The following is a 14,511-nucleotide window of genomic DNA, read 5'->3' on the forward strand; positions in this document are numbered from 1 at the left end:
ATTATAATATTTTAATTATTTTCAGTGGTACTTTGCTACTGAGCTGACATCTATAAAAGTTACAGATGATATTGTCTCAGTGGACCTTGGAACACTAGAATTCTTAACTCCTAAACCCTAGTGCAGCGGTGGCCAACCCACGGCTCTTCCTGCCTTTTGATGCGGTTCCCGGAGCTGGATAGATGCGACGCCTCCTGCTCTGGATGCTGAATGTCTCCTCTGACAGGCTCACGGTTGTGCAGCTGTTCAGAGGAAGCTTAGTTGCACTGCTCTGCCTCCCAGAGGCATGTATGCGCAGCATAATGTCTTGACGTCACGTGGCTAGCATGGAAGGCAAATCTAAAGTAACTTGTGAGAATATTTACAGAAATAGCAGCGCTAGAATCTGTAACCATCAAAAACATACATAGGGCCTGATTCAAAGCCGGACGCTATTTGCGCTCGCTCGTCCAGAAAAAGGGGCTGGCTATTTAAATTGACCGTTCGCTCTTTGCGGTCTGTTGACGCCTCTGTGTCTGAACGAGCGAACAAAACATGCGTCTTTTTTTTGTAAAAAACGCCCCCTGGCCGCTCGCATCCTACGTCATCTCCGCTATTTATTTGATTAATCGAGTACATCGAAAGGCGTCTGAACTGCTCGCAGTGGTTGTGTTTGGATTTTGCTACCGCAATCATGCGAGCAGTTCAGGCTAAGAAACAACCAAGTGACGTGGTCGATGACGCTGCTTTGTTAATTATGCACACCCTTAAAACGCCCGTTTTGACCGTTTGGCACGCCTGCGTTCGGATCTCCACTCCCCATTTTCAAGCACCTTCCCCTGTTACCACCCACAAACGTCTCATTCTGTCACTCAAATTATCAGGCATTCGCTATTTTGCGAGCACATGAATTTCGACTGCACTGACTGGTTCGCGCATGCGTATTACGAGCCGTACGCATGCGCAGTTGTGCGAACATCGCTCGGAGCGAACAAGCGGCCGCTTACGACTGGCTCTGAATCAGGCCCATAGTGTGTAAATATGTCAAACAATTTATTTGAAAACACGATTGATCAATTGTACATAAAACATAAATATGATTAATAATAAAACAATAAAATGAGCATCAAATTGAATGTATAGCCTCATCCAAAAATGGTATAGGTAGATATAGCCTGTTCCTATATAAGCTTCCGGATTTGTAAATAGGTGATGTTAACAGTCTCAGTCTCAATGTAAGAACATATTGTGTCCAGTATATAGTTACCAGATCCTAACACCAGGTAGAGGGATGGTCCGATTTGCATACAGTCCCGTACGCTGCCTTGGAGCCCTCAGATGTCCAAGGTGTAGATACGTTTTGTTACCCAGGTAATGTGCACAAGATAGTGCCAAACGAGACTGTCCAAAGGTGACCGGAAAGCTGGTCCAGGCTTGGTGTGATCTCCACTGAGAAGGCACACTTGTTGGGTAGAGGCAGGCAGCTGACACGTTTTGCTGTTTATATAGCTTTTAAAAAAGCTGTGTTATATACACAGTGATGGACCATCACCTGGCCGCTCGCAAAAGCTGTGGGTGGTCACCCACAGTTTAGTGAGCAGCCAGGAGGCCGGTTTTAAAAAAAACAGCGGCCGCACTAATTCAGAGCGAGCGCTCGCTTTTTGCGAGCACCTCTGAATCAGGGCCTCAGTGCAAAGTGGAACTTCCTTGATTGCAGAAATCGTTCAGTACTGTAGTGAATCACTACTGAATCATTCCTGCAATCAGGGAAGGCCTACTTTACACTTAATTCATTTTATAATGTCAATTTTATATGTTTAACTTATAACTTAATTTAATCACTACTAGACATTAGTGAAACTAAAGGTCTTTTGAAAAATTACTTAATCAGGGACTGCGTTCGGAACCACTTGTCAGTGTATTTTATGTGGACCTGGCTTTTTCAATGGTTGGGTACGGCATTCCGACGGTCAGAAACCAGACGTTCGGAATGCCGGCAGCGGAATCCCAATGGTGAAAATGGCAGCAATTTTTGGTAAGTATTCTAAGAACAACCCTCGCCCACCGCTCCCACAGTCTAACCCTAAACATCATCCCCACAGCCTAACCCAAACCCTCCCCTTCGGAACCCTAACCCTCTCCTTCCATAATCTAACCATCCCCTTCCATAACCTAACCCTCCCCTCCCACAGCCTAACCATAATACTACCTGTTTGAAGTTGTTAGCAGAGGTGTCACCGGGTCTGGTGACATCTGGTGCGCACTCTATAACACCCTCGCATGGCATACCCTATGAAAAAGGGGCATGGCCTCGTGGCCCACAAAAAGGGGGCATGTTCTACCATAAAGGGGACGTGGCCCATGGGAAAACCCTCTGAGGGTGTGTTCAGCATCCCCGGTAATGGGCTAAGCTGACCCTGGAGGTTAGTGACCCGGAAGACTAGTGCCTGCTCTGTCGGCTCCTCTGTGACAGGAGCCGAGTGCTGTAGGAGAATGTCACACTGCAGCAACTGGCTCCTGCCACTGATGAGGAGTCGGCATTTTGGTGTCACCTCCTTCAGTGTTACATCTGGGGTGGGCCGCTGCCCCCGCACCCCCATAGCAACACCACTGGTTGTTAGCATATTGACCAGTCGGGTTCCTGTAGCTGATATAGTGAGCATTGGGATTCTGACTATCGGGATGCCAACTACATCCCAGCTTCTTCAATGTAGTTTCTTTTGAATCATGTATGCCCAGTGGCATCACAAGGGGGGTGCGGACTGCACCCGGGTGTCACCAGCCGACGGGTGACACCAAAGTGCCGACTCAGTGACAAGAGCCGGGTGCTGCACTGTAGCATTATGTACAGCATTCAGCTCCTGACACGGTGAGGAAGCCGGCAGTGCAAAACAGAATGGTCCCTGGGGGCATTCCTCATCTCCGGCACCCCCAGAGTGACAAAAATGGGGGTTCGAGCCGTGAGGCCACGCCCCATTTTTGCAGGCACTACAAGCCCGCCCACCCCTACTCGCACCAGGTGTCTCAAAAGTTATGGACGCCACTGTATACTGGGGATGTACTTCTGAGGAAACGGCCCCTGGTCTGTGGCTGAGAGACGCGTCAAGCTTCATCCTCTCCGCTTGTTCACTACTGAAGACAATACCCGCAATACGGCCCTCTCCCATCTGAGCTGGCAACAGCCTTCTGGACTGCATTAGTGTAACCTAACTACTGGTGCCTATCGCACACTGGCAGTGGAGTCTAACCGGACTTATCATCTGCAGTACATCAGACCTCTGGAGGTCCCGTCAAAGGTAGCGGTAAGCAGCACTCATAAACATTACCAGGTCCCAGTTGCAATTGACGGTTTGCTCCACATTACAGTTGATTTCAGCCGTGCACGGAGGACACATTGAATATCAGTTATCAGCTGCCAAATGATATACTCTTTACACATCGTTGTGCTGGTCCGGTCATGAAGGCTTGGAACTGTTTATTATAAGGTGCACCTTTTTACACTGATAACTTTTATCTTTATTAGTGTTCATTACAGAGACTGCGGCTTTACAGTTATCTGCAGGAGGAACATTTATTTATTTATTACCAGTTATTTATATAGCGCACACATATTCCGCAGCGCTTTACAGAGAATATTTGGCCATTCACATCAGTCCCTGCCCCAATGGAGCTTACAATCCATATTCCCTACCACATGCTCACACACATACATACTAGGGGTAATTTTTGCTGGGAGCCAATTAACCTACCAATATATTTTTGGAGTGTGGGAGAAAACCGGAGTACCCGGAGGAAACCCACGCAAGCACAGGGAGAATATACAAACTCCACACAGTTAGGGCCGTGGTGGGAATTGAACCCACGACCTCAGTGCTGTGAGGCAGTAACGCTAACCATTACACCGTCTGTGCTGCCTATATCACCAGTAATGACTCTGTTGCCAGCAGTTTGAAACAATAAAAGTGCCTTGTTTCTTAATTGTATCCGCATTGTATCAAATACAGTGCTGCAAGACCCCATTAAGGAAAGGTCGCATCGGACGCCATGGGAAAGACCCCATTAAGGAAAGCTCACATACTGAGCGATGCAGTAGATACGTCAATGCGATTCGGCCAGAAACTACATATTATGCCGACATTGTCTCAGTGTGTGCCCAGCTTAAGCTGTACACAGTATACTATTATACTATACTATTATACTCAGCTAGAAAGTTGCTATTTTGAACAGAGTGTATGTCTTCTGCTATATAAAAATTGTAATAACCATGTTTTCATGTGAGTATCAGCAGTGTGCTCATATGAAACCATGGTTTATAGATGGGAACATGGCCTTATAAATAAGTAACCATCTCTATAGAAGAGAGGAATAATTTGCCAACAATATGGATTTTGTTGGATAACATGGATGATTCAATGAGTTACTTAGAAACATATGCAATTATCTGTCTTTTCATGGCATTATTCAAATAATACTAATTTGCTCCTATGTTATTCCTACATTCCACAAATTTTTATTATTTGTTTCATATATTTTATAACAATGAAAAGTGTTGTTTTTGCCTTTAGCTTTCAGTACCCTCTAATACCCGTTTCCACCAAAATCCCGAGTCTGACCCGGGATTTTTTATCCAGCATTTTCCCGGGTCATAACCGGCTTAGACCCTGTTTCCACTGCACCCTTGTCCAGAGTTTTTCCCGGGTCACCTCTGTTTCCACTGAACCTGGGTAAGCCCAGCAAAACCTGTGGATGTAATTAAAATGGCCTTATTCAGGTCATTTTTAATGACATCCACATTTAATTAAATTTTTAATAACATCCTTTATTATTTCTTCTTCTTCTTTTATTATTTATTTAATTAAATTCTTCTTATTATTTTTTTTTATTATTATTTAATTATTATTATTATTTATTTATTTTAATGTCATTATTAATTATATAATTTATTCTGGCATCTCCTCTGGTCTCTTTGTGATTACATCAGCAGCCAGCACCCTGGAAGGACCAATCAGCTGCTTTTGCAATTACCTGGGTCAAAAAACACGGGTAAGAACTGTTTCCACTGCAGTGTTACCGGGTTTACCCGCTAAAATCCCTGCTCGATACCCGGGAAGAAATGCTGGGTTGGAGCCATTTACACCGACCTTAGGGCCTGATTCAGACCCGGTCGCTATTTGCGGACGGTCGTTCCCAAAAAGGGGACGGCTATTTAAATTGAGCGCTCGCTCTTTGCGGTGTGTTGACACCTCTATGTCTGAGCGAGCGTTCGAAAAATGCGCTCGCTATTTTGTAAAGACGCCCCTTTGCCGTTCACATCGAACGTCATCTCCGTTATTTATTAGATTAATAGGGTACATCGAAAGGCATCTGAACTGCTCTCAGTGCTTGTGGTAGGTTTTTCTTACTGCTATCACTGCGAGCAGTTCAGGCTAAAAGACAACCAAGTGACGTGGTCGATGACGCTCCTTTACTAATTATGCACTCCCATTAAACGCCCTTTTCACCGTTGGGCACGCCTGCTTTCGGATCTCCACTCCCCCGTTTTCAATCACCTTCCCGTTACCACCCACAAACGGTACATTCTGTCAATCAAATTAGCAGCCCCTCGCTGTTTTGCGAGCGCACGATTTCCGACCGCAATGACTGGTTTGCGCATGCGCATTACGACCCATACACATGCGCAGTTGTGCAAACATTGCTCAGAGCGAACGAGCGGCCGCTTACGAGCGGCTCTGAATCAGGCCCAGAGTCCCAGGTAGACACAGCAATTATCTGGGTTGTTTAGGCAGTGGAAAAGGAGTATAAGTGACCAGTGGTTACATGTAGAATATTTGTGTGTAAGTACAGTACTGTATCACTACATGACAAGACGGAAAATGAGGTACTGGGGTCATGCTGATAATCTGTTTGTTCGGTCATTGTGTACATTCTCAAGACACAATAGGGTGTTTCCAAATATAGCTCACAAAACATATTAACCTTTGTATTACAGCAGGGCCATACTCCATATACTGTATCCTATTAACCTTTGTATTACAGCAGAGCCATACTCCATATACTGTATCCTATTAACCTGTGTATTACAGCAGGGCCATGCTCCACATACTGTATCCTATTAACCTTTGTATTACAACAGGGCCATACTCCATATACTGTCCTATTATCCTTTGAATTACAGCAGAGCCATGCTCCATATACTGTATCCTATTAACCTTTGTATTACAGCAGAGCCATACTCCATATACTGTATCCTATTAACCTTTCTATTACAGCAGGGCCATGCTCCATATACTGTATCCTATTAACCTTTGCATTACAGCAGGGTTACTCCATATACTTTCCTATTAACCTTTGAATTACAGCAGAGCCATGCTCCATATACTGTATCCTATTAATCTTTGTATTACAGCTGGGCCATGCTCCATATACTGTATCCTATTAACCTTTGTATTACAGCAGGGCCATGCTCCATATACTGTATCCTATTAACCTTTGTATTACAGCAGGGCCATACTCCATATACTGTATCCTATTAACCTTTGAATTACAGCAGAGCCATACTCCATATACTGTATCCTATTAACCTTTGTATTACAGCAGGGCCATGCTCCACATACTGTATCCTATTAACCTTTGTATTACAACAGGGCCATACTCCATATACTGTCCTATTATCCTTTGAATTACAGCAGAGCCATGCTCCATATACTGTATCCTATTAACCTTTGTATTACAGCAGGGCCATACTCCATATACTGTATCCTATTAACCTTTGAATTACAGCAGAGCCATACTCCATATACTGTATCCTATTAACCTTTCTATTACAGCAGGGCCATGCTCCATATACTGTATCCTATTAACCTTTGCATTACAGCAGGGCCATACTCCATATACTTTCCTATTAACCTTTGAATTACAGCAGAGCCATGCTCCATATACTGTATCCTATTATCCTTTGTATTACAGCAGGGCCATGCTCCATATACTGTATCCTATTAACCTTTGTATTACAGCAGGGCCATACTCCATATACTGTCCTATTAACCTTTGAATTACAGCAGAGCCATGCTCCATATACTGTATCCTATTAATCTTTGTATTACAGCTGGGCCATGCTCCATATACTGTATCCTATTAACCTTTGTATTACAGCAAAGCCATGCTCCATATACTGTATCCTATTAACCATTGTATGACAGCAGGGCCATACTCCATATACTGTATCCAATTAACCTTTGAATTACAGCAGAGCCATACTCCATATACTGTATCCTATTAACCTTTGTATTACAGCAGGGCCATGCTCCATATACTGTATCCTATTAACCTTTGTATTACAGCAGGGCCATACTCCATATACTGTCCTATTAACCTTTGAATTACAGCAGAGCCATGCTCCATATACTGTATCCTATTACCCGTTGTATTACAGCAGGGCCATACTCCATATACTGTATCCTATTAACCTTTGAATTACAGCAGAGCCATACTCCATATACTGTATCCTATTAACCTTTGTATTACAGCAGGACCATGCTCCATATACTGTATCCTATTAACCTTTTGTATTACAGCAGAACCATACTCCATATACTGTATCCTATTAACCTTTGTATTACAGCAGGGCCATGCTCCATATACTGTATCCTATTAACTTTTGTATTATAGCAGGGCCATGCTCCATATACTGTATCCTCTACCTGTATGTATTACCTCTGGACTGGCACATTACATGTAGTTGGTACAATCAGCATTAGCCAAACAGGAACATTCCTAGTTATATAGAGACAAAGAGAAAGACACACCTTGTTCCATTGCTACTTCTAGCAGGTAGGTGGCTGTTTGGATTGTACTTTTATTTTTCAAATTAGAAATTATAATACAGTACATTTGTACAAAGCATGTGTCTTCACCAATTCAAATAGTGTCATACAAGTGGACCAGGGGGGCCCCGCACCGCACACACTGCACCCATATTTTTTTTAAACTTACCTGTCCGAGGTCCCGCGTTGGGTGTCACTGCTGCTCAGAATGCATGTTCTGTGCATGCGCAGTAGACTCCGGGCACTAGAGCGTGCCCAGAGTCTACAGAACACCGGAAAATGGCCACCGCAGCCATTACATCATCCTGCTACTACAAAGGATCTTATTACCTCTTCCAGATACTAAAGACGAACTCACTATGGGCCATAACCATCATCAATTAATTTCTACAAAAGTAGGTGAAAATTTACATTTTGCAGGATTGAGGCTATTCATCATAAAAGTAATGCAGGAGATATCACTGATATCTCCTGCTTACCTTTCAGCTCCGATCTGGCCCGATGTCAACATATACTAGTATGGGGACCTAAATTCATCAAGCTTCAAAAATACAATATTTTTGGAGCTTGACTGTGGGAACATTCGCCATCTTCAGATGACATATGCTCCCTGCTCCTTTCCTATGAGAAGTAGTCCCGGGTTGTGAAAAAGGATCCTTTAGGATCCACTACGGAAGTGCACACCAGTGACGTGTGGTAAGTTAAATGGCTGGGAAGGCACTGGCTAGTATCAGAACCAGATTTACAGATACATATATGAACCCGAAGGTACATGTGGGCATTATACAAAGGTGCAACAGTATATAGTGCTGGAAATTTGGTGTTTTTGATCAGGGATGTGCGGAAAAGATAGGCAGGGGAGGCAGTGCCTCACCTGCCATACATTTTGTACTCCAGTGTTTTGACTATAAAAATTATTAGGATAATACAAAGAAGATATATTTTCTTAAAATTTTTCTTATAGTCAAAACTCTGGAGTATACCTAAGTATGACAGGAAAGTCTCTGCTTCACCTGACTGCACATCACTGGTGCACACTACATTCATCAGACACTATAAAGGTGCATACTGCATCCATCAGACACTACAGAGGTGCACACTCCATCCATCAGACACTACTGTACAGAGGTGCACACTGCACCCATCAGACACTACAGAGGTGCACACTCCATCCATCAGACACTACTATACAGAGGTGCACACTGCATCCATCAGACACTATAAAGGTGCATACTGCATCCATCAGACACTACTGTACAGAGGTGCACACTGCACCCATCAGACACTATAGAGGTGCACACTACACCCATCAGACACTACGGAGGTGCACACTCCATCCATCAGACACTACTATACAGAGGTGCACACTGCATCCATCAGACACTAGAGGTGCACACTCCATCCATCAGACACTACTGTACAGAGGTGCACACTGCATCCATCAGACACTATAAAGGTGCATACTGCATCCATCAGACACTACTGTACAGAGGTGCACACTGCACCCATCAGACACTATAGAGGTGCACACTACACCCATCAGACACTACAGAGGTGCACACTGCACCCATCAGACACTACGGAGGTGCACACTGCACCCATCAGACACTAGAGAGGTGCACACTGCATCCATCAGACACTACAGAGGTGTACACTGCATCCACCAGACACTATAAAGGTGCACACTGCACCCATCAGACACTATAGAGGTGCACACTATACCCATCAGACACTACAGAGGTGCACACTGCATGCATCAGACACTAGAGAGGTGCACACTGCATCCATCAGACCCTACAGAGGTGCATATTGCACCCATCAGACACTACATAGGTACACACTGCTCCCATCAGACCCTACAGAGGTGCACACTACACCCATCAGATACTATAGAGTTGATAGGAAAATTGAACAATGTCATAGAATGTGATTCTGTAATTATAGCTGGGTACTGGGTAAATGGACTATTTCCACACACAGTCCTATAGGGCATAGATTCAGGGTCACATAGAGCTTCTCACCTCCCAGTCCAACTAGTCATCTACATCCTCAAAGTTGGTCAATAGAGAGACGGAGCACCGTAGCTTGGGCAGCTCCTCACGTGGTACCGGGTGGAATCGGCTGTCCTTTAGGGCACTGCAGGGTAACAGAATATATTATTAAGTATCTCTGCCTGTTTTGTGTATCTTCACTAACTATCCAGTTTAGTTATTGTACTTTACACTTGAATTTTAGTATATTTGCCTTTTGAAAGGTACTAAAGTTGGATTTTGTAAAACATTTACTCTTTATACTGTACATGTAATATTAATTTGGCACACATATTATCTTCTGATTTATATATAGAATGATGTCCTGTTTGGAGCTATAAAAGATATTATTAGACCCTCTGACCATCCATCTTTAGTTATTGCAGCTTTCATAAGCGCTAGTATGACAATAGCCTCATGGTAAGGAATAGGTAAGTAGCTGCACTGAGCACTTAGAAAATGTACATATAGAATACTTATACACTCCTGGTATGTGCTTAATTCATTTTTGCTGTCTTAGTACTGGTTCAGCTTAACTCCCTGAGGGCTGAGTTTAGTTTGAGGGCAGAGAAGGTCCCAATACAGCCACGTTGATATCTTTCATCTCCAACCTCCCATGTTACAAACAAAGGGCTGGAGAAGAGAAAGGTGAATAAAATAAAATTCAGACTATCATAAAACAAACAACAAAATCCTAATATAGTAGACATTGCTATGCAGAGCAACTATCAATGCATAGAACTGAATAAAATAAATAAATATAATAATAATAATAATACAAAATATTAACAACAAAGCAGACCTTTCACACGGTCAAACAGCTTCCAATAAAGGGGTATCTAAGCCTCCTTAAATGACAACTAAAATAAAGTGACTATATTAAAGTGGGCTTTCTATAGGCAAAGTGTGTGTGTGACATAACAGCACACCTATGCACACAAGTAATAGCAAATAATACCAAGAGACTGAGGAGGAAGTTGCTATAACATTATGGGGAGTAATTTACAAAGAGGTCCTTTCAAAACATCTATTATATTATACAGTACACACACACCTCATTATACACTATTACAGCTTGTACATCATTAGGATCGTACGTAGTCACACCATGATGAGGTATGCAGGCTTACTATTACTGGCCACATGTTATAACTACATCTCAATCTCCATGGTTTTTTTTTTAATCTGTTTATTGAACAGCAAAATGTAAATACATACATACAATGCAGGAATAAAATCAAATATAAAACAATTATCTCCAGAAAGTATTTGTTATTCCTGACTGAAAACTAACATTTGCCATTACAATTTTTTTTTATAGATTTAGAAAAACATTAGCAAAGTAGACAAATTAGTATAAATAGATTATAATATAATCTTAGGATAGAAAATAAACAGAATGGCAGTGAAGGTCATATTAATAAAAATATGAGTATGAATATGAAGACACCCATGTCACATTAGAGATCCCTATAGTATAAATACACAATGACTTCGATATTGTGAACAAGATGGGGGAGCTAAATTTGTTTTATGCTGACTTCATGAGAGGAATTGCCAATATAAGTGAGTTAAGGATAATCGACCCAGCAATTGCTTTAGGTAACTTGTCATAACAAGGACCACCGTATTTTCAAATTCCTTCCAGAAATTAGTCTGGGTTTGAGCAGGTAAGCAATCGATAAATATCTCCAATTTCTTGTAGAAGGTTATTACTCCCTATTCAATATTGAACATAGCCATGCGTCGTTCACTGTATATTACCTCTAGCATTGCATTTTTCCATTCACTTAGTGTGGGTGCAGATCGCGAGATCCAGTGTTTGAGAATTAATTGTTTGGCGACCGATACCATGACTACCAGCACAATCTCCATGTTTTAACATTCATTCAACATATGGATATTCAATGCTAGTATATTATTACAGTAGGCTATTGTAAGGGGCTGCATAGCCCTGAATAGCTCTTACTCCACCCAGCAGCAGATTACTATAGCAAGGTCTCCCCTTGGTGGATGCAGCTCTGGGGCTGATGATAGAAATATGCTCTTTACAAAGATTTATAACAGAACAAAATGGAGATTCAGTTGTCCATCATCCTGTGTCTTAGGCAAGTAGCTATGACTAGAACCAGAACACTTATGATGATACTGGATCAGAACCTCTATATACCCCTGCCTGTACCTTCTAAAATCCTACCTATAAACCTCTAAGGAAGACGCCAATTTGCGTACGCAGTCATACAGTAAATAAAAGACTCCAGACTTGGAACGTGTGGTTCCGAAGCACAAAGTATTATTCAAGTAAAAAGTACAGTCAGTTACACGCTATTGATCCAGACACAATTAGACGCAAAGGAATTATACAGACCCCAAGTACAGTATACATACGCAGCGCTTTCTGGTCCAGATGTTAGGCATCAGCAAGAAACCCCATCGTCATTCAGCATTCAGCAAGAAGACTAAAAACCCAGTGCTTGAGCACACATATTTATACCCCCCCAGAATAGACAGGACAATAGAGAAGTTTGTTGCTGATGCTATTGGTTCCCATGGGGGAAGCATCTGTTACAGAGCGTTTAACAGGCTGGTTCAAATAGACTCAACCCAGCCTCCAACAACTGGGGGTCTCTGCCCTCCCGCCCCATGCAATCATCCTAACAGTTGTTCATATAATATACATTTTGTTGCTTGAAGTCTCTGCGGTCCATAAGTTGAGAATGCATGATGCGATCTCCACACCGATAATACCGGAATTCTGTTGAAAGAGTACGCATCAGTACGAAACCAAACACGGCTTTCTTAGCATTTATAAAACCTTAGTTATCAAATATCTTTATTTCACAGCATTTATACTAACTGAACCAACTTAAATCTTATCCCTTAAAGCTTATTAAACCTTTTCTGTGGATATGTAATGTGTGAGTATACAGGGTTTGATATAAAGACGCTAGTTAACTGGGGACAGATGCGTGCGCATTTAGCTAATAAAACAGTGTTTTCATACAAGGTCTTATGCACTCACTAATATGCGATTAGTTACCAGCGCAATTGTGCGTATTATTGTGTGTATGAGAAATGGTGCACTTAAATCTCACTTACTAAGTGAACACCTAGCAGTGTGGATTGCTGAGCATTATAGTTCCACATGCCCCCTATCTCAGCAGCCCCCACCTTTCCCAGGCTCAAAAGAAAAGCTCTTTATTCTCTCAGACTCTTGTGTGAATGCAAATGTGTTACCTCAAGCTGTGAAGCTGGGGCCATCCTGTCTGGGTGTGGGGCTAAAACCTGTTTAGGATTCAGACAAATCCAATTGTGTAGATCAATGCCTGGATTATATTACAATTGCCACAACTATACTTGTCTGCATACAGGGATTCCCAATTTGTATGTAAAAACACCCATTGTCTATTCTATTTGCTTTTTCTCAGGAAGCTGTTCTTCCAGTTGCCCTTGGTAGATTATCAAAAACATTGCCATCTGTACTTAGCTTGTGAGTTGTAACTTAAAATGGCGCTGGTTGCAAAATGGCGTCTTGTAGATTCTTGTTCCTAAAATGGAGTCTAGCTGCCATTCGCAAGATGGCGTCGTGCACGCTTCAATTTTAAACTGATCTTGTCTCAGCCAATAATCCAGTTTCGACACTTACTGGGGATCATCAATGAAATGTGGCAAACGTGGCTGTGGGAATCCATGCAGGTGGCAATACAGAACATCGAAACAGTGGATGCCCATTTCAGGCATTACCACCAGCTGCTGTCTGTCACTTGTAGTCCCACTGGCTCCTGGAGTGAGGTCATCTGGAACCACCACCTTGTCCTCAGGGGGCAGAACGCTGCCTGCAGGAGATGGACAAGGTTCAGGCTTTTTCCCATCAGAGCAGCCTGCAGATGGTTTGGTGTCTGCAGTGGGAACCCGGCGCCCCTTCCCCATGCTGTGAGGCAGCCTGTAGGTAACAACAAGGACAAACGTTACTGGCACGAGATGAGAAATATATATGCTCATGTTTCTCTTTTATATTTGCTGGTCTTTATTGACAACAACAGTCTAATAGTCACAGCATACATGCCAACCCTCCCGCTTCTTGCTCCCGTTTTTTCTACAAACCTCCTGCTCCCCCCGCAAAACTTAATAAATACCCCGCATTCCCCACAGCCCCGTCTGAAATCCTGACTACGCATGTGCGAGTCCGGATGTGACAGAAGCCGGGCCAGATAGCAGAATGTAATAGGCTAGCCACGCACTGCGGGGTTGTGTGGGTAGCGTAGGCCAGAAAGCAGGAGCAGAGCAGAGGACTGAAGGAGATCTAGTTGTAACCCAGAGGCGCAGCCTGAGTTGTCATCAGTGCAGGCAAGACTTAGGGCTCTATTTATTATTAACATTATTTTGACTAAAATAAAGTGAAAAAGGGTGTTTTCACACCCTTTTCACATTATTTTAGTATCAGCTATAGTTATTACAGCGCAATTGCAGTAGAATTCGTAAAATTCTACTCCAACCCCTAAGTATCACTTATTTTTAGTAAAGCAGATCGCATTTCCCATAACTGTAATGGGAAATGTGATCCGACCAGAGTTACTAAAACTAAAATGTGAAAAAATATCGGGGAAAGCCCTGTGATAATAACGCCACCTGGAGGTGGCGTTATCCAGGGTCTCCCCCGGTTACCGGACTCTTGCCCT

General features: G+C 42.8%; 1 protein-coding gene and 1 pseudogene across 2 annotated transcripts in view; both read right to left on the reverse strand.

Moving 5' to 3' along the window:
* Positions 1–9,907, reverse strand: part of BOK (BCL2 family apoptosis regulator BOK) — a 110,696-nt gene extending 100,789 nt beyond the window's left edge. The window contains exon 1 of one of the 2 annotated variants that reach the window (XM_088479280.1): positions 9,824–9,907. The gene's annotated coding sequence lies outside the window, so the exon portion shown is untranslated. The remainder of the gene's footprint in view (positions 1–9,823) is intronic. The other variant, XM_088479279.1, reaches the window with a different exon arrangement.
* Positions 4,603–13,762, reverse strand: LOC148517028 (AMMECR1-like protein; annotated as a pseudogene).
* Between the last annotated feature and the right edge of the window lie 749 nt (positions 13,763–14,511).

Source organism: Taudactylus pleione, unplaced genomic scaffold (assembly GCF_031769625.1).
Source record: "Taudactylus pleione unplaced genomic scaffold, aTauple2 ptg000229l, whole genome shotgun sequence".
Lineage (NCBI taxonomy): Eukaryota > Metazoa > Chordata > Amphibia > Anura > Myobatrachidae > Taudactylus > Taudactylus pleione.